The sequence below is a fragment of the Pseudophryne corroboree genome, chromosome 4 (assembly GCF_028390025.1).
Source record: "Pseudophryne corroboree isolate aPseCor3 chromosome 4, aPseCor3.hap2, whole genome shotgun sequence".
NCBI classification, from domain to species: Eukaryota; Metazoa; Chordata; class Amphibia; order Anura; family Myobatrachidae; genus Pseudophryne; species Pseudophryne corroboree.
The window spans coordinates 281,109,008-281,128,700 of record NC_086447.1 but is presented as its reverse complement, the minus strand read 5'-3'; positions in this window follow the sequence as shown (position 1 = coordinate 281,128,700).

Here is a 19,693-nt window from a genome sequence, read left to right as displayed (position 1 = left end):
GCGATCCTCCAAGTAGCACACCGCGAAGACACACAAACCAGTTGTCATACGAGCGGAAGGCCTCCGCCCCAATACCGCCCTTCTCAAGCGCTTCCTTACCTTCCCTCTTGGTGTCCTCCGTCAATGTAAAAAGGTTGACGTATTCCCCTCGTCTAATCTTCCTCCTGCAACTCTAATGCAACCCTCGCAAGACTGGCATGCACTCGCAGTGAACCACGCCCGGCAAATTACGCCTCCTCCTTTCCCGACGGGAACTACTACTACTCTTCCGAGACCGTTTATCTCGGTGCCGCGCCTCACGCCGCGCGTACTTGATAGCCCTCTTCCTAGCCTTTGCGGTGCTACTAACCGCAGACTGGCACGACGAAGAAGAGGAAGAAGATCTACTTGATGTACTGCCGTACGAGGAAGAAGAGGACTCCAGCGACATAGCAACTGTATCGGCGTCCCACTCACCAGCAGGCCCGCCTACGGAAGGCGAAATGTCGGCCACGACTGGCTCCTCGTCCTGATCGCCATCCGGATCCGCACCTGAAAAAGAAGGGACAACCGCCACAGGAGCCGAAGCCCCCCCGGCGGGAATGAAAGCAGACGCCCATGCGGGCGATGGGGTAGCGCTACCCAGCAATGCAGCGGCGGCACCCAGACTGCGACACGCCTATAGAAACTGCGCCATGGCGGGGCCAAAAGCACCTGGGAGAACGGCCGCGTCGACCGAAGCGGGAACCACGAGGATGGCTCCAACTGCGTCTTCACGCCACCCAGGCCGGCCCCACCTGTGACCGGCGCTAGCCGCCCTAAGAAACCCCATTCTCTCCTGCGGAGCACCACGAGCCACAGCGCTGCCCCGGCCCCCACTGGCCCCACCCCCACCGGGAGAACTCGCTGACCCCCGCCTCCAGGCATCACACCCCCCCCTCTGGTCCCGTACCGACACCACCAAAGGCCCCCGGGAGCCCCCCCTGCTAGAGCGAGGAGAGCGCCCAGGGAGTCCAGCAGCCCCACGGGCGCGCGCATGCGCCCGCGACACGGAAAACGCCTGGCTTAAGGGACGGCCAGTGGAAGAGCCACTGGCCCCATCCCTACAAGCAGTCCCCTCATTCTCTGGGGAGCCGCCGGTGACTCTCAGCGGTGGAGGGTGCAGGGAACGCGCGCGCACGCGTCCCCGCACTGCAGCAGCCGGCGGGGGATTCACACCAGCGGGCACCCCAGCCGGCTCCCCCCACCGGCTGCCAGATCCAGTTCGCCACCGGCTGCCGCCCTGTCCCCCGCCAGCCGCCGCCCGTGATCCGCCCATCGCCCGCGGCCTAGCCGGCAAAGGGGCGGACGCAAGCGCCCGTGGACGGGCGCCCGCAGCAGCACCAGCAGGCTCAGCCCCGGCCGTGAGCAAAGTGCTCAGGCCCGAGTCACCGGACGCCGGCTCCCGAGCAGGAGCTGTATCAATATAGCGGGCAGGGGGGCCAGAGGAGCGGCGGGGACGGGGCATGGCAGGCCACAAGTTCATACCCTCCAACAGTACCTTTTTAATAGGTACAGTACCTTTTTTTTTTTTATGGTCTGTACCAATTTTTGGCTCTCCAAACTTCCATTGAAAGCATAGGAAAAGGGGCGTGGTCACGCCCCCTTACCCGCGCCCACGCCCCTTTTTCTGCTTTGTACCGATTTTTCTGTGTAAAATGTTGGAGGGTATGCCAGTTAATCCCAGGTAATGGAGACAGAGGGGGCACAGTATAAAGCACACTGCCACAGCAGCAGCAACCTAATATTTCACAATGTGCAAGCAGCACAACAAGGAGACAAAGGGGGAAAGAGCACTCACCCTCACAACGACAAAAGCAGAAGAGGCTGACCCAGCCCCTTTCTCAGGCTTAAGAACCCATTCCACCTACCCCCAACATTCATTCCTATTGGCTGACAATAATACTCCCATAATGCCTTACCGTCCTGCCCCCAGACTAGTTGAGGTTTAACCCACTCCTCTCCTATTCTGTCAATTCGTTCTCCATACTGCTCACCTGTGTACCACTCTTACGGGTAGCTTTACTAAACTGCAGGTTTTTAGAAGTGGAGATGTTGCCAATATCAACCAATCAGGTTCCAGCTATTATATTTTAGAAGGTGCTAGATAAATGAATACGTAGGGCCTGTTAGGGATCTACCTGATGAGGTCACCTGGATGTGGTGGGTTTGCCAATATCTTTGTAAAGAACATCAGTTTTACTTGATGTTAAACTGCATCCTCTTTTGTGCGTGTGTGTGTGTGTGTGTGTGTGTGTGTGTGTGTGTGTGTGTGTGTGTGTGTGTGTGTGTGTGTGTGTGTAAAATAACAATCAAGAATACGTTTTGTACGGAACATAGATGCATGTTTCATCACTGGGCTCCTTGGAATGCTCAAATGTGTCTTCCCTAGTTTGTGTGTCACGTTTTACCAGTGTTTGAATTCATGCTAAAGCTGTTTAAGTACCGTTTAATGACCAAAGTTAGATTTTGAGGAAATTTGTGCACTGAACATATGTATAAAGATTCTGTTGCAAGAAAAAGAAAAAAAAAACATTCTTGTGTATTATGAACTGCACATGTTCTCCGTCTACATTCAACTTCCAAACCACAGTTTTTCTACAACAGGCATATGTCATACATACAAATGTTTTTACTTATGCCCCCTTTGGAGAGTGTGTAAGGCCATTTCACTTGGCATGGCTGCAGAGAGCTTGGCCATGTCCAGGTAATGCATAGCCTAAATTCTGGAGGTGTGGCCACACCCCCTTAGAAAAAAAATCTTTAAAAAGGTATTTTTGTACCATGAAGCAGTGCACCCCACTGAACAAGGGGTCCACCATGAGCCTCTCAACCAAGGGCAAATACAGGGTGGGGTGATTAGTGTGATCGTTTCCCTGCATAACGTGTGCTGGTCTATGGAGACAGTGACGCAGGATGCTTAATGAGAAGAGGGGACCAGTAAGGGGGCAGCAGACCAGGGGCCCTGCCAGGGCCCTTCAGCAATCCCCAAGTCCATGTCATTTTTATCCACCCCTGCCACCTGATGACCCAGCCAGACAAGAATCATCTGGGCGGCGTAGTCAGGCAGTGACATTTAGGGTCAGCAGTTTACAGTGGGGGAGTAGGAGTCATGTCAGAGCTGGGGAGCCAGGAGGGAGACAATGCACTCCAGGACTAAGTAGAACTAAGTAGCTGTGGTGGACAGTGGACACCATGATGCTGCAAAATTCTGCATGTGTGTAAGCCTGTGTGTGTGTGCAGAGGCTACACTACATGGCATCTGTATAGAACAATTCTGTGTAGAAAATATGAGATGTACAGAGACAGACCTGGTGGAAAGAGACACCTGTATTCCTCTGAGGAGCAAAAAGTGTGAGAGGACACCCATCAAAGGGTATTGTCACTTGTGAAGGCTGGTATGTAGACGTGACAACAGGAGTGTCAGCAGGCTGCATGTAAAAGACAGTCGACCTGTAAACCGAGTACCCTATATAATGATAGTTTCCCAAATAACCATTGAGCATACAGATGATTCCTGGGCTGTGAATAAAACAAATATCTATTGTGTAACAGATAACAATATAGACAACAAAAATAAATAATTAAAGAATAAGAGTTTTATTGTTAAGATTTTCATCAAAAATAACTAAGCCCCTTACAGAGAACTCGGGGATTTCTAGTAGTTTACCCATAACTTATTTATCATACAGCCACACAATGGTCAATGTGCCTTTGATGCAGAATCTGGAACATAGCCACAAGGTACGTAATTGTATAATACTGAAATAAAAATCCCTACTGTGACACTAATAGCACTTAGGCTAAGTCTAAGTCTTAATGCCTCATTAAGTCTTTTGCTTTAAAACTGTGTTTCAGACAGTTGTACAGGTACTTCTTTTTATTCTAGTGTAGTATACATAGAAGCTGTATTTATTTTTTTATTTTAATCAAAGCACACATTTGCAATAATTCAAGCAATTAGCCTTCATTGATTTAGCACAGGTTAGGCAATGAAAGATAATTACTGCTTAGTTAATGTACATTTTTGCATATTTGTACATTTTATTAAATAGCACTCATCAATAGCCATTTACGAACTTTAAAAAGCGAAGGTGCAGTGTAAAAATGCTCAGTCACAAACTTCATTGGAACATACTTGCTCTGCTTTTTTGATGGTAGTCTGAGCAAATCATTTGGTTTCTAGGGCTTCTATGAAATAAATCTGCTGGTCGTAAAAAGACATCTGTATAAAGTGCGTACCATCTTATTTGGGATGAAAAAGTTCAGAGATGTGACATCCAGACTGCTTTCATATAAAGTGTCACACATACTGTAACAGGGCTGATGTAGAGTTGGAAGTAGTGATGTGCACCGGAAATTTTTCGGGTTTTGTGTTTTGGTTTTGGATTTGGTTCCGAGGCCGTGTTTTGGATTCGGACGCGTTTTGGCAAAACCTCCCAGAAATTTTTTTGTCGTATTCGGGTGCGTTTTGGATTTGGGTGTTTTTTTACAAAAAAAAACTCAAAACAGCTTAAATCATATAATTTGGGGGTCATTTTGATCCCATAGTATTATTAACCTCAATAACCATAATTTCCACTCATTTCCAGTCTATTCTGAACACCTCACAATATTATTTTTAGTCCTAAAATTTGCACTGAGGTCGCTGGATGACTAAGCTAAGCGACCCAAGTGGCCGACACAAACACCTGGCCCATCAAGGAGTGGCACTGCAGTGTCAGACAGGATGGCACTTCCAAAAAATAGTCCCCAAACAGCACATGATGCAAAGAAAAAAAGAGGCGCAATGAGGTAGCTGTGTGACTAAGCTAAGCGACCAAAGTGGCCGACACAAAGACCTGGCCCATCTAGGAGTGGCACTGCAGTGTCAGACAGGATAGCACTTCCAAAAAATAGTCCCCAAACAGCACATGAGGCAAAGAAAAAAAGAGGTGCAATGAGGTCGCTGGATGACTAAGCTAAGCGACCCAAGTGGCCGACACAAACACCTGGCCCATCTAGGAGTGGCACTGCAGTGTTAGGCAGGATGGCACTTCAAAAAAATAGTCCCCAAACAGCACATGATGCAAAGAAAAATGAAAGCAAAAAGAGGTGCAAGATGGAATTGTCCTTGGTACCTCCCACCCACCCTTATGTTGTATAAACAGGACATGCACACTTTAACGAACTCATCATTTCAGCGACAGGGTCTGCCACACGACTGTGACTGAAATGACTGGTTGGTTTGGGCCCCCACCAAAAAAGAAGCAATCAATCTCTCCTTGCACAAACTGGCTCTACAGAGGCAAGATGTTCACCTCCTCCTCATCGTCCGATTCCTCACCCCTTTCACTGTGTACATCCCCTCCTCACAGATTATTAATTCGTCCCCACTGGAATCCACCATCTCAGGTCCCTGTGTACTTTCTGGAGGCAATTGCTGGTGAATGTCTCCACGGAGGAATTGATTATAATTCATTTTGATGAACATCATCTTCTCCACATTTTCTGGAAGTAACCTCGTACGCCGATTGCTGACAAGGTGAGCGGATGCACTAAACACTCTTTCGGAGTACACACTGGAGGGGGGGCAACTTAGGTAAAATAAAGCCAGTTTCTGCAAGGGCCTCCAAATTGCCTCTTTTTCCTGACAGTATACGTACGGACTGTCTGACGTGCCTACTTGGATGCGGTCACTCATATAATCCTCCACCATTCTTTCAATGGTGACAGAATCATATGCAGTGACAGTAGACGACATGTCCGTAATCGTTGTCAGGTCCTTCAGTCCGGACCAGATGTCAGCACTCGCTCCAGACTGCCCTGCATCACCGCCAGCGGGTGGGCTCGGAATTCTTAGCCTTTTCCTCGCAGCCCCAGTTGTGGGAGAATGTGAAGGAGGAGCTGTTGACGGGTCACGTTCCGCTTGACTTGACAATTTTCTCACCAGCAGGTCTTTGAACCTCTGAAGACTTGTGTCTGCCAGAAAGAGAGATACAACGTAGGTTTTAAATCTAGGATCGAGCACGGTGGCCAAAATGTAGTGCTCTGATTTCAACAGATTGACCACCCGTGAATCCTGGTTAAGCGAATTAAGGGCTCCATCCACAAGTCCCACATGCCTAGCGGAATCGCTCTGTTTTAGCTCCTCCTTCAATGTCTCCAGCTTCTTCTGCAAAAGCCTGATGAGGGGAATGACCTGACTCAGGCTGGCAGTGTCTGAACTGACTTCACGTGTGGCAAGTTCAAAGGGTTGCAGAACCTATCACAACGTTGAAATCATTCTCCACTGCGCTTGAGTCAGGTGCATTCCCCCTACTTTGCATATATCGTAGGCAGATGTATAGGCTTGAATGGCCTTTTGCTGCTCCTCCATCCTCTGAAGCATATAGAGGCTTGAATTCCACCTTGTTACCACCTCTTGCTTCAGATGATGGCAGGGCAGGTTCAGGACTGTTTGCTGGTGCTCCAGTCTTCGGCACGCGGTGGCTGAATGCCGAAAGTGGCCCGCAATTCTTCGGGCCACCGACAGCATCTCTTGCACGCCCCTGTCGTTTTTTAAATAATTCTACACCACCAAATTCAATGAATGTGGAAAACATGGAACGTGCTGGAATTTGCCCAGATGTAATGCACGCACAATATTGGTGGCGTTGTCCGATGTCACAAATCCCCAGGAGAGTCCAATTGGGGTAAGCCATTCTGCAATGATGTTCCTCAGTTTCCGTAAGAGGTTGTCAGCTGTGTGCCTTTTATGGAAAGCAATGATACAAAGCGTAGCCTGCGTAGGAACGAGTTGGCGTTTGCGAGATGCTGCTACTGGTGCCGCCGCTGCTGTTCTTGCTGCGGGAGGCAATACATCTACCCAGTGGGCTGTCACAGTCATATAGTCCTGAGTCTGCCCTGCTCCACTTGTCCACATGTCCGTGGTTAAGTGGACATTGGGTACAACTGCATTTTTTAGGACACTGGTGACTCTTTTTCTGACGTCTGTGTACATTTTCGGTATCGCCTGCCTAGAGAAATGGAACCTAGATGGTATTTGGTACCGGGGACACAGTACCTCAAGCAAGTCTCTAGTTGCCTGTGAATTAACGGTGGATACCGGAAACACGTTTCTCACCACCCAGGCTGCCAAGGCCTGAGTTATCCGCTTTGCAGCAGGATGACTGCTGTGATATTTCATCTTCCTTGCAAAGGACTGTTGGACAGTCAATTGCTTACTGGAAGTAGTACAAGTGGTCTTCCGACTTCCCCTCTGGGATGACTATTGACTCCCAGCAGCAACAACAGCAGCACCAGCAGCAGTAGGTTTTACACTCAAGGATGCATCGGAGGAATCCCAGGCAGGAGAGGACTCGTCAGACTTGACAGTGACATGGCCTGCAGGACTATTGGCTTTCCTGTGTAAGGAGGAAATTGACACTGAGGGAGTTGGTGGTGTGGTTTGCAGGAGCTTGGTTACAGGAGGAAGGGATTTAGTGGTCAGTGGACTGCTTCCGCTGTCATCCAAAGTTTTTGAACTTGTCACTGATTTCTGATTAATGCGGTCCAGGTGACGTATAAGGGAGGATGTTCCTAGTTGGTTAACAGCCTTACCCCTACTTATTACAGCTTGACAAAGGCAACACATGGCTTGACACCAGTTGTCCGCATTTCTGTTGAAATAATTCCACACCGAAGAGGTGATTTTTTTTGTATTTTGACCAGGCATGTCTATGGCCATATTCGTCCCACGGACAACAGGTGTCTCCCCGGGTGCCTGACTTAAACAAACCACCTCACCATCAGAATCCTCCTTGTCAATTTCCTCCCCAGCGCCAGCAACACCCATATCCTCATCCTGGTGTACTTCAACAGTGACATCTTCAATTTGACTATCAGGAACTGGACTGCGGGTGCTCCTTCCAGCACTTGCAGGGGGCGTGCAAATGGTGGAAGGCGCAACCTCTTCCCGTCCAGTGTTGGGAAGGTCAGGCATCGCAACCGACACAATTGGACTCTCCTTGGGGATTTGTGATTTCGAAGAACGCACAGCTCTTTGCTGTGCTTTTTCCATCTTAACTCTTTTAAGTTTTCTAGCAGGAGGATGACTGTTTCCATCCTCAGGTGAAGCTGAACCACTAGCCTTGAACATAGCCGTTCCTTGCCACTCTGTGTCGTAAATGGCACATTGGCAAGTTTACGCTTCTCCTCAGACGATTTAGATTTAGATTTTTGGGTCATTTTACTGAGCTTTATTTTTTGGGATTTTACATGCTCTCTACTGTGACATTGGGCATCGGCCTTGGCAGACGACGTTGATGGCATTTCATCATCTCGGCCATGACTAGTGGCAGCAGCTTCAGCATGAGGTGGAAGTGGATCTTGATCTTTCCCAATGTTACCCTCCACATTTTTGTTCTCCATTTTTTAATGTGTGGAATTATATGCCAGTAATATATCAATAGCAATGGCCTACTACTATATATACTGCGCACAGCTGAAATGCACCACAGGTATGGATGGATAGTATACTTGACGACACAGAGGTAGGTAGAGCAGTGGCCTACTGTACCATACTGCTATATAGTATATACTGGTGGTCAGCAAACTGTGCAAAACTGAAATGCACCACAGGTATGGATGGATAATAATAATAATAATTTTATTTATATAGCGCTCTTTCTCCAATAGTACTCAAGGCGCTTAACAGATACATAGCATAATATAGTACAGAAAATAATGAAGTACATTTTCATAAAATACAGAAGCATGAAGATACTAAAAGGGACATTATGGAAATGCTTGAGTAAACAGAAAAGTCTTGAGTCTACTTTTGAAGGATTCTATAGTTTGGGCCTCTCGCACTGTGCGGGGAAGTGAGTTCCATAGAGTCGGAGCCGCATGACTAAAAGCTCGACACCCAGATGAATTACGGTAGATTCTAGGTACTGCTAAAAGTCCTTCATCTACAGATCGCAGTAATCGAGTGGGGCAGTATGGGGTCAGAAGCTGTTTCAGGTACCTTGGGCCTTGGTCATGTAATGCTTTGAAACTCCGTAAGTCAATCTTGAAGATGATTCGCCATCTTACAGGCAGCCAGTAAAGGGAGTAGAGGATGGGTGTTATGTGGCTAGAACGGGGCTGGTTGGTTAATAGCCTGGCAGCTGTGTTTTGCACCAGCTGTAAGCGCTGCAATACTTTTGCTGGTAGACCAAGGTAGAGGGCATTACAGTAGTCTAAACGAGATGATACAAATGCATGTATGACTTTTGGCATATCATCTGAGGGAATTAAGTGCTTGATTCTGGCTATGTTCCTCAGGTGAAAGAATGAGGATTTGATTGTGGCTGATATCTGAAGTTTAAGTTTCAAGCCACCATCCAGGACAACGCCAAGATTCCGCACACGATCACTGGTCTGTAATTCTGAATCCCCGAGTGTAAGTCCAGTTGGTTGGCTATGCTGCAGTCTTGTCCTTTGATGTTGCGGTCATATCATAAGACCCCTGTTTTATCCGGGTTCAGTCGCAGCCAACTGGCGTTCATCCACTCCTGTAGTTCAGCTAGACAGCCATTTAGGGTTGCTATTGGGTTATCAGTGCCCGGAGCAAAGGACAAGTACAGTTGTGTATCATCTGCATAGCAGTGGTAGACCATGCCATGGTGCCTGATTATTTCGCCCAATGGGAGCATGTATACTGCAAAAAGCATGGGGGATAGTATAGAACCTTGTGGGACACCACATGGCAATGGCACTGGTGGTGATGAGTATAATCCAGATGATACTCTCTGTGACTTGCCTGTGAGAAATGATTTGATCCAGCTTAGGACTGTGCCATCCAGACCACAAAAATGTATCAGTCGCTCAATCAGAAGCCCATGGTCCACAGTATCAAATGCTGCTGAGAGATCCAGAAGGATTAATATTGAACAGTCACCTCTGTCTTTTGCCATCAGAAGATCATTTAACACACACACCAGGGCTGTTTCAGTGCTATGTCTTCTCCTGAATCCTGATTGAAATGGACCATAAATATCATGGGTTGTCAGGCGAGTTTCCAGTTGATTTGCAACGACTTTCTCAATAACCTTTCCTAGGAAAGGAAGGTTTGATACCGGTCTGTAGTTGGTCATGCAGTCGGGATCTAAATTAGGTTTTTTAAGAAGCGGTCTAACAATTGCTTCCTTTAGGGGTCCAGGAAAAATGCCTGTCTGCAAAGAGCATTGAACAATTTTTGTAAAGACAGGACCAATTATATCCATACAACCTATTAGAAGCTTGGTTGAGGCTGGGTCCAGATCACAGGTGGTGGGACGCATAATCTGAGCAATTTCAGCAGTGTCCTTTACATCCACTGGGTCAAAGCTGGTCCATGAAGGCAGGTAGCTTATATTGGCAGGCTTTGTAGTTTGGCACTCCTTTGATGGCACTGTGGAGATTCCAGCCCGGATGGTGGATATTTTATCTGCAAAGAAGTTTGCAAACTCGTTGCATCTTGCCTGGGAGAGGGTCTCATCAGTCTGCAGGCATGCTGGCTTGCAAAGCATCTCCACTGTGCGGAAAAGTTGAGCTGGCCTATTGTTTGCTGCTGGGATCTCATTTGACAGGAACTGTGCTTTCTTACGAGTGATTGTCGATTGATATTCTTCGTTATGCTTTATTAGTTTTATTTTGTCATCCACTAGGTTAGTCTTCCTCCATCGTCTTTCCAGTCTACGCCCCCTTTTCTTGAGCTCACTAACACTGTTGTCGAACCATGGAGCTTGACGTTGTGGTTTACAGGGTCTTAAACTAGAGATGTGCACTTGAAATTTTTCGGGTTTTGTGTTTTGGTTTTGGGTTCGGTTCCGCGGCCGTGTTTTGGGTTCGACCGCGTTTTGGCAAAACCTCACCGAATTTTTTTTGTCGGATTCGGGTGTGTTTTGGATTCGGGTGTTTTTTTTAAAAAACACTAAAAAACAGCTTAAATCATAGAATTTGGGGGTCATTTTGATCCCAAAGTATTATTAACCTCAAAAACCATAATTTCCACTCATTTTCAGTCTATTCTGAATACCTCACACCTCACAATATTATTTTTAGTCCTAAAATTTGCACCTAGGTCGCTGGATGACTAAGCTAAGCGACCCTAGTGGCCAACACAAACACCGTGCCCATCTAGGAGTGGCACTGCAGTGTCACGCAGGATGGCCCTTCCAAAAAACACTCCCCAAACAGCACATGACGCAAAGAAAAAAAGAGGCGCAATGAGGTAGCTGTGTGAGTAAGATAAGCGACCCTAGTGGCCGACACAAACACCGGGCCCATCTAGGAGTGGCACTGCAGTGTCACGCAGGATGGCCCTTCCAAAAAACCCTCCCCAAACAGCACATGACGCAAAGAAAAAAAGAGGCGCAATGAGGTAGCTGTGTGAGTAAGATAAGCGACCCTAGTGGCCGACACAAACACCGGGCCCATCTAGGAGTGGCACTGCAGTGTCACGCAGGATGGCCCTTCCAAAAAACCCTCCCCAAACAGCACATGACGCAAAGAAAAAAAGAGGCGCAATGAGGTAGCTGTGTGAGTAAGATAAGCGACCCTAGTGGCCGACACAAACACCGTGCCCATCTAGGAGTGGCACTGCAGTGTCACGCAGGATGGCCCTTCCAAAAAACCCTCCCCAAACAGCACATGACGCAAAGAAAAAAAGAGGCGCAATGAGGTAGCTGTGTGAGTAAGATAAGCGACCCCAGTGGCCGACACAAACACCGTGCCCATCTAGGAGTGGCACTGCAGTGTCACGCAGGATGGCCCTTCCAAAAAACCCTCCCCAAACAGCATATGACGCAAAGAAAAAAAGAGGCGCAATGAGGTAGCTGTGTGAGTAAGATAAGCGACCCTAGTGGCCGACACAAACACTGTGCCCATCTAGGAGTGGCACTGCAGTGTCACGCAGGATGGCCCTTCCAAAAAACCCTCCCCAAACAGCACATGACGCAAAGAAAAAAGAGGCGCAATGAGGTAGCTGTGTGAGTAAGATAAGCGACACTAGTGGCCGACACAAACACCGTGCCCATCTAGGAGTGGCACTGCAGTGTCACGCAGGATGGCCCTTCCAAAAAACCCTCCCCAAACAGCACATGACGCAAAGAAAAAAAGAGGCGCAATGAGGTAGCTGTGTGAGTAAGATAAGCGACCCTAGTGGCCGACACAAACACCGTGCCCATCTAGGAGTGGCACTGCAGTGTCACGCAGGATGGCCCTTCCAAAAAACCCTCCCCAAACTGCACATGACGCAAAGAAAAAAAGAGGCGCAATGAGGTAGCTGTGTGAGTAAGATAAGCGACCCTAGTGGCCGACACAAACACCGTGCCCATCTAGGAGTGGCACTGCAGTGTCACGCAGGATGGCCCTTCCAAAAAACCCTCCCCAAACAGCACATGACGCAAAGAAAAAAAGAGGCGCAATGAGGTAGCTGTGTGAGTAAGATAAGCGACCCTAGTGGCTGACACAAACACCGGGCCCATCTAGGAGTGGCACTGCAGTGTCACGCAGGATGGCCCTTCCAAAAAACCCTCCCCAAACAGCACATGACGCAAAGAAAAAAAGAGGCGCAATTAGGTAGCTGTGTGAGTAAGATAAGCGACCCTAGTGGCCGACACAAACACCGGGCCCATCTAGGAGTGGCACTGCAGTGTCACGCAGGATGGCCCTTCCAAAAAACCCTCCCCAAACAGCACATGACGCAAAGAAAAAAAGAGGCGCAATTAGGTAGCTGTGTGAGTAAGATATACGACCCTAGTGGCCGACACAAACACCGGGCCCATCTAGGAGTGGCACTGCAGTGTCACGCAGGATGGCCCTTCCAAAAAACATTCCACAAACAGCACATGACGCAAAGAAAAATGAAAGAAAAAAGAGGTGCAAGATGGAATTGTCCTTGGGCCCTCCCACCCACCCTTATGTTGTATAAACAGGACATGCACACTTTAACCAACCCATCATTTCAGTGACAGGGTCTGCCACACGACTGTGACTGAAATGACGGGTTGGTTTGGACCCCCACCAAAAAAGAAGCAATCAATCTCTCCTTGCACAAACTGGCTCTACAGAGGCAAGATGTCCACCTCATCATCATCCTCCGATATATCACCGTGTACATCCCCCTCCTCACAGATTATCAATTCGTCCCCACTGGAATCCACCATCTCAGCTCCCTGTGTACTTTGTGGAGGCAATTGCTGCTGGTCAATGTCTCCACGGAGGAATTGATTATAATTCATTTTAATGAACATCATCTTCTCCACATTTTCTGGATTTAACCTCGTTCATCATACGCCGATTGCTGACAAGGTGAGCGGCAGCACTAAACACTCTTTCGGAGTACACACTTGTGGGAGGGCAACTTAGGTAGAATAAAGCCAGTTTGTGCAAGTGCCTCCAAATTGCCTCTTTTTCCTGCCAGTATAAGTACGGACTGTGTGACGTGCCTACTTGGATGCGGTCACTCATATAATCCTCCACCATTCTTTCAATGGTGAGAGAATCATATGCAGTGACAGTAGACGACATGTCCGTAATCGTTGTCAGGTCCTTCAGTCCGGACCAGATGTCAGCATCAGCAGTCGCTCCAGACTGCCCTGCATCACCGCCAGCGGGTGGGCTCGGAATTCTGAGCCTTTTCCTCGCACCCCCAGTTGCGGGAGAATGTGAAGGAGGAGATGTTGACAGGTCGCGTTCCGCTTGACTTGACAATTTTCTCACCAGCAGGTCTTTCAACCCCAGCAGACTTGTGTCTGCCGGAAAGAGAGATCCAAGGTAGGCTTTAAATCTAGGATCGAGCACGGTGGCCAAAATGTAGTGCTCTGATTTCAACAGATTGACCACCCGTGAATCCTTGTTAAGCGAATTAAGGGCTCCATCCACAAGTCCCACATGCCTAGCGGAATCGCTCCGTGTTAGCTCCTCCTTCAATGTCTCCAGCTTCTTCTGCAAAAGCCTGATGAGGGGAATGACCTGACTCAGGCTGGCAGTGTCTGAACTGACTTCACGTGTATCAAGTTCAAAGGGCATCAGAACCTTGCACAACGTTGAAATCATTCTCCACTGCGCTTGAGACAGGTGCATTCCACCTCCTATATCGTGCTCAATTGTATAGGCTTGAATGGCCTTTTGCTGCTCCTCCAACCTCTGAAGCATATAGAGGGTTGAATTCCACCTCGTTACCACTTCTTGCTTCAGATGATGGCAGGGCAGGTTCAGTAGTTTTTGGTGGTGCTCCAGTCTTCTGTACGTGGTGCCTGTACGCCGAAAGTGTCCCGCAATCCTTCTGGCCACCGACAGCATCTCTTGCACGCCCCTGTCGTTTTTTAAAAAATTCTGCACCACCAAATTCAAGGTATGTGCAAAACATGGGACGTGCTGGAATTTGCCCATATTTAATGCACACACAATATTGCTGGCGTTGTCCGATGCCACAAATCCACAGGAGAGTCCAATTGGGGTAAGCCATTCCGCGATGATCTTCCTCAGTTGCCGTAAGAGGTTTTCAGCTGTGTGCGTATTCTGGAAAGCAGTGATACAAAGCGTAGCCTGCCTAGGAAAGAGTTGGCGTTTGCGAGATGCTGCTACTGGTGCCGCCGCTGCTGTTCTTGCGGCGGGAGTCCATACATCTACCCAGTGAGCTGTCACAGTCATATAGTCCTGACCCTGCCCTGCTCCACTTGTCCACATGTCCGTGGTTAAGTGGACATTGGGTACAGCTGCATTTTTTAGGACACTGGTGAGTCTTTTTCTGAGGTCTGTGTACATTTTCGGTATCGCCTGCCTAGAGAAGTGGAACCTAGATGGTATTTGGTAACGGGGGCACACTACCTCAAGAAATTGTGTAGTTCCCTGTGAACTAACGGCGGATACCGGACGCACGTCTAACACCAACATAGTTGTCAAGGCCTCAGTTATCCGCTTTGCAGCAGGATGACTGCTGTGATATTTCATCTTCCTCGCAAAGGACTGTTGAACAGTCAATTGCTTACTGGAAGTAGTACAAGTGGTCTTCCGACTTCCCCTCTGGGATGACCATCGACTCCCAGCAGCAACAACAGCAGCGCCAGCAGCAGTAGGCGTTACACGCAAGGATGCATCGGAGGAATCCCAGGCAGGAGAGGAATCGTCAGAATTGCCAGTGACATGGCCTGCAGGACTATTGGCATTCCTGGGGAAGGAGGAAATTGACACTGAGGGAGTTGGTGGGGTGGTTTGCGTGAGCTTGGTTACAAGAGGAAGGGATTTACTGGTCAGTGGACTGCTTCCGCTGTCACCCAAAGTTTTTGAACTTGTCACTGACTTATTATGAATGCGCTGCAGGTGACGTATAAGGGAGGATGTTCCGAGGTGGTTAACGTCCTTACCCCTACTTATTACAGCTTGACAAAGGCAACACACGGCTTGACACCTGTTGTCCGCTTTTCTGTTGAAATACCTCCACACTGAAGAGCTGATTTTTTTGGTATTTTCACCAGGCATGTCAACGGCCATATTCCTCCCACGGACAACAGGTGTCTCCCCGGGTGCCTGACTTAAACAAACCACCTCACCATCAGAATCCTCCTGGTCAATTTCCTCCCCAGCGCCAGCAACACCCATATCCTCCTCATCCTGGTGTACTTCAACACTGACATCTTCAATCTGACTATCAGGAACTGGACTGCGGGTGCTCCTTCCAGCACTTGCAGGGGGCGTGCAAATGCTGGAAGGCGCATGCTCTTCATGTCCAGTGTTGGGAAGGTCAGGCATCGCAACCGACACAATTGGACTCTCCTTGTGGATTTGGGATTTCGAAGAACGCACAGTTCTTTGCGGTGCTTTTGCCAGCTTGAGTCTTTTCAGTTTTCTAGCGAGAGGCTGAGTGCTTCCATCCTCATGTGAAGCTGAACCACTAGCCATGAACATAGGCCAGGGCCTCAGCCGTTCCTTGCCACTCCGTGTGGTAAATGGCATATTGGCAAGTTTACGCTTCTCCTCCGACAATTTTATTTTAGGTTTTGGAGTCCTTTTTTTACTGATATTTGGTGTTTTGGATTTGACATGCTCTGTACTATGACATTGGGCATCGGCCTTGGCAGACGACGTTGCTGGCATTTCATCGTCTCGGCCATGACTAGTGGCAGCAGCTTCAGCACGAGGTGGAAGTGGATCTTGATCTTTCCCTAATTTTGGAACCTCAACATTTTTGTTCTCCATATTTTAATAGGCACAACTAAAAGGCACCTCAGGTAAACAATGGAGATGGATGGATACTAGTATACTTATGGATGGACTGCCGAGTGCCGACACAGAGGTAGCTACAGCCGTGGACTACCGTACTGTGTCTGCTGCTAATATAGACTGGATGATTGATAATGAGATGAAATCAATATATATATGTATGTATATATAATATCACTAGTACTGCAGCCGGACAGGTAGATAATATATTTATTAGGTAATGATGACTGATGACGGACCTGCTGGACACTGTCAGCTCAGCAGCACCGCAGACTGCTACAGTAAGCTACTATACTATAGTAGTATGTACAAAGAAGAAAGAAAAAAAAAAACCACGGGTAGGTGGTATACAATTATGGATGGACTGCCGAGTGCCGACACAGAGGTAGCTACAGCCGTGGACTAACGTACTGTGTCTGCTGCTAATATAGACTGGATGATTGATAATGAGATGAAATCAATATATATATGTATGTATATATAATATCACTAGTACTGCAGCCGGACAGGTAGATAATATATTTATTAGGTAATGATGACTGATGACGGACCTGCTGGACACTGTCAGCTCAGCAGCACCGCAGACTGCTACAGTAAGCTACTATACTCTATAGTAGTATGTACAAAGAAGAAAGAAAAAAAAAAAACCACGGGTAGGTGGTATACAATTATGGATGGACTGCCGAGTGCCGACACAGAGGTAGCTACAGCCGTGGACTAACGTACTGTGTCTGCTGCTAATATAGAGTCTAGACTGGATGATAAATTATTGATAATGAGATGAAATCAATATAATATCACTAGTACTGCAGCCGGACAGGTACTATATATATTTATTATGTAATGACTGATGACGGACCTGCTGGACACTGTCAGGTCAGCACAGCACCGCAGACTGCTACAGTAAGCTACTATAGTAGTATGTATAAAGAAGAATGAAAAAAAAAAACCACGGGTAGGTGGTATACAATATTATATATATATATATATTATATACAATTATATATATATATATATATATATATATATATTAAACTGGTGGTGATTGATTATTAAACTGGTGGTCACTTCAGGTCACGTTGCAACTTGCAACTAGTACTCCGAGGCCTAAGCAGACAATCACAAAATATATTATTATACTGGTGGTCAGTGTGGTCACAACAATGGCAGTGTGGCACTGACTCTGGCAGCAAAAGTGTGCACTGTACGTTATATGTACTCCTGAGTCCTGCTCTCAGACTCTAACTGCTCCCCACTGTCAGTGTCTCCCCCACAAGTCAGATAATACACTTACAGTCACACTATCTATTATCTAATCTATAAATATCACTTCAGCAAGTAGTATAGTAGTATACAGTATAGTAGTACTCCTCCTAATAATGCTCCCCAAAATACTGTGTCTCTCTCTTCTCTAAACGGAGAGGACGCCAGCCACGTCCTCTCCCTATGACTCTCAATCCATGTGTGAAAATGGCGGCGACGCGCGGCTCCTTATATAGAATCCGAGTCTCGCGATAGAATCCGAGCCTCGCGAGAATCCGACAGCGTGATGATGACGTTCGGGCGCGCTCGGGTTAGCCGAGCAAGGCGGGAAGATCTGAGCCTGCTCGGACCCGTGTAAAAAACCTGAAGTTCGGGAGGGTTCGGATTCAGAGGAACCGAACCCGCTCATCTCTATCTTAAACGCACAAGGGCGATAATATCAATTGCAGCCATAACATCCCTATTTTAATAATGGACTAGGTAACAGGGATCTTCACAGGCACCCAGTATAGCAGAGAGATCCTGATTTGCTGCAAGAGCCTGGGGAGTCATACCCCTCCTTGGAAGATACCTGGTCAACTCCACGGGCAGAGATCTTATTTGAGGGGTTGCAACTGAGAACCAGAGGGAGTAGTGGTCTGACCAGATGGTTTATTTTTAGGTCAGTGACTTCTAATCCAATCTGAAAGACAAGGTCAAGAGTGTGACCACTTTTATGTGTGGCAGAGGGAATGACCTGTGTGAAGCCCAGACCATTCATTGTGCACAGGAGGTCTTGGCCAAGGCGTGAGAGCTCATCATCCACCCATGCATTGAAATCCCTGAGGATGAGCCATCTTTGATGTTCCAGAACCAGGCCAGCAACAGTGTCTGCAATTTCTTGTAGAAATATCTTTCCATCTCCAGGTGGCCGGTAAATGAGAAGTACTCTGAAAACCTAATCCTGTCGAACTCCGGGCAGCAATGCACTCAAATGAGCGAGTAGTTTCAATAGGGTGGACCTTAAGTTTAAGTTCTTTTTTGAAGCAGATAGCCACCCCGCCACCCCTGCGGTCCAGTCTTGGGTTGTGGATGACAGAGTAGTTTGTTGGTACTGCAGCCTCCAATATAGGTGCTGCATTTTCATCTAGCCAGGTCTCTGTAATACAGGCTAGATCTGCAGATTCAATAAGGTCAGCAATTGTTGCAGTCTTGTTTCTTATAGATCTGGCATTACAAAGGACTGACCTGATTGGGCATACCAGAGGGCCTTCAGTTTTCTTTATGTTAAGTGCAGGAGCTCTGGGTATGGGGGTCACAAAGTGAGAGTTGACAGTTCTGTCCTTCCAAACGTAGGGCCGTCTTTTGGGTATCAGTTCTATTTGATTGTTCTTTGAGTATGGGGGTGAGCAGGTGGGCAAAGGACTTAGATGGTTACCGGGGGAAATACATTTCCGGCCTGCTCGCTTCCCACGAATGCGCCTGTGTTTTCTTTTTAAAATGCCAAGGGATTGGAGAATAGAAGCCTGTGATGGTGTGATAGGAACTGCAGAACGTGGTGGACAGAGTGAAAGAATGTAGCTGGAGCAATACGTATACATTTGGTCATCAATGACAGATTACTATAAGTTTGAGCTGCATATGATGATGAGAGAGGGAGAGAAAGCAGTGTTATTTTTTTATTTATTTTTTATCTTGTTTTTTTTCTTTTTTCAATTTGGGTTTTGTTTTCCCCCAATTCGGTATGTGATCCAAAATTATAATGGAATTATTAACAAAGTTATTGCTATAACCTATTGTGTATATTTGAAGCAAGTATACTTGGATAGTATACTTGACGACACAGAGGTAGGTAGAGCAGTGGCCTACTGTACCGTAATGCTATATATTATATACTGGTGGACAGCAAACTGTGCAAAACTGAAATGCACCACAGGTATGGATGGATAGTATACTTGACGACACAGAGGTAGGTAGAGCAGTGGCCTACTGTACCGTACTGCTATCTATTATATACTGGTGGACAGCAAACTGTGCAAAACTGAAATGCACCACAGGTATGGATGGATAGTATACTTGACGACACAGAGGTAGGTAGAGCAGTGGCCTCCTGTACCGTACTGCTATATAGTATATACTGGTGGTCAGCAAACTGTGCAAAACTGAAATGCACCACAGGTATGGATGGATAGTATACTTGACGACACAGAGGTAGGTAGAG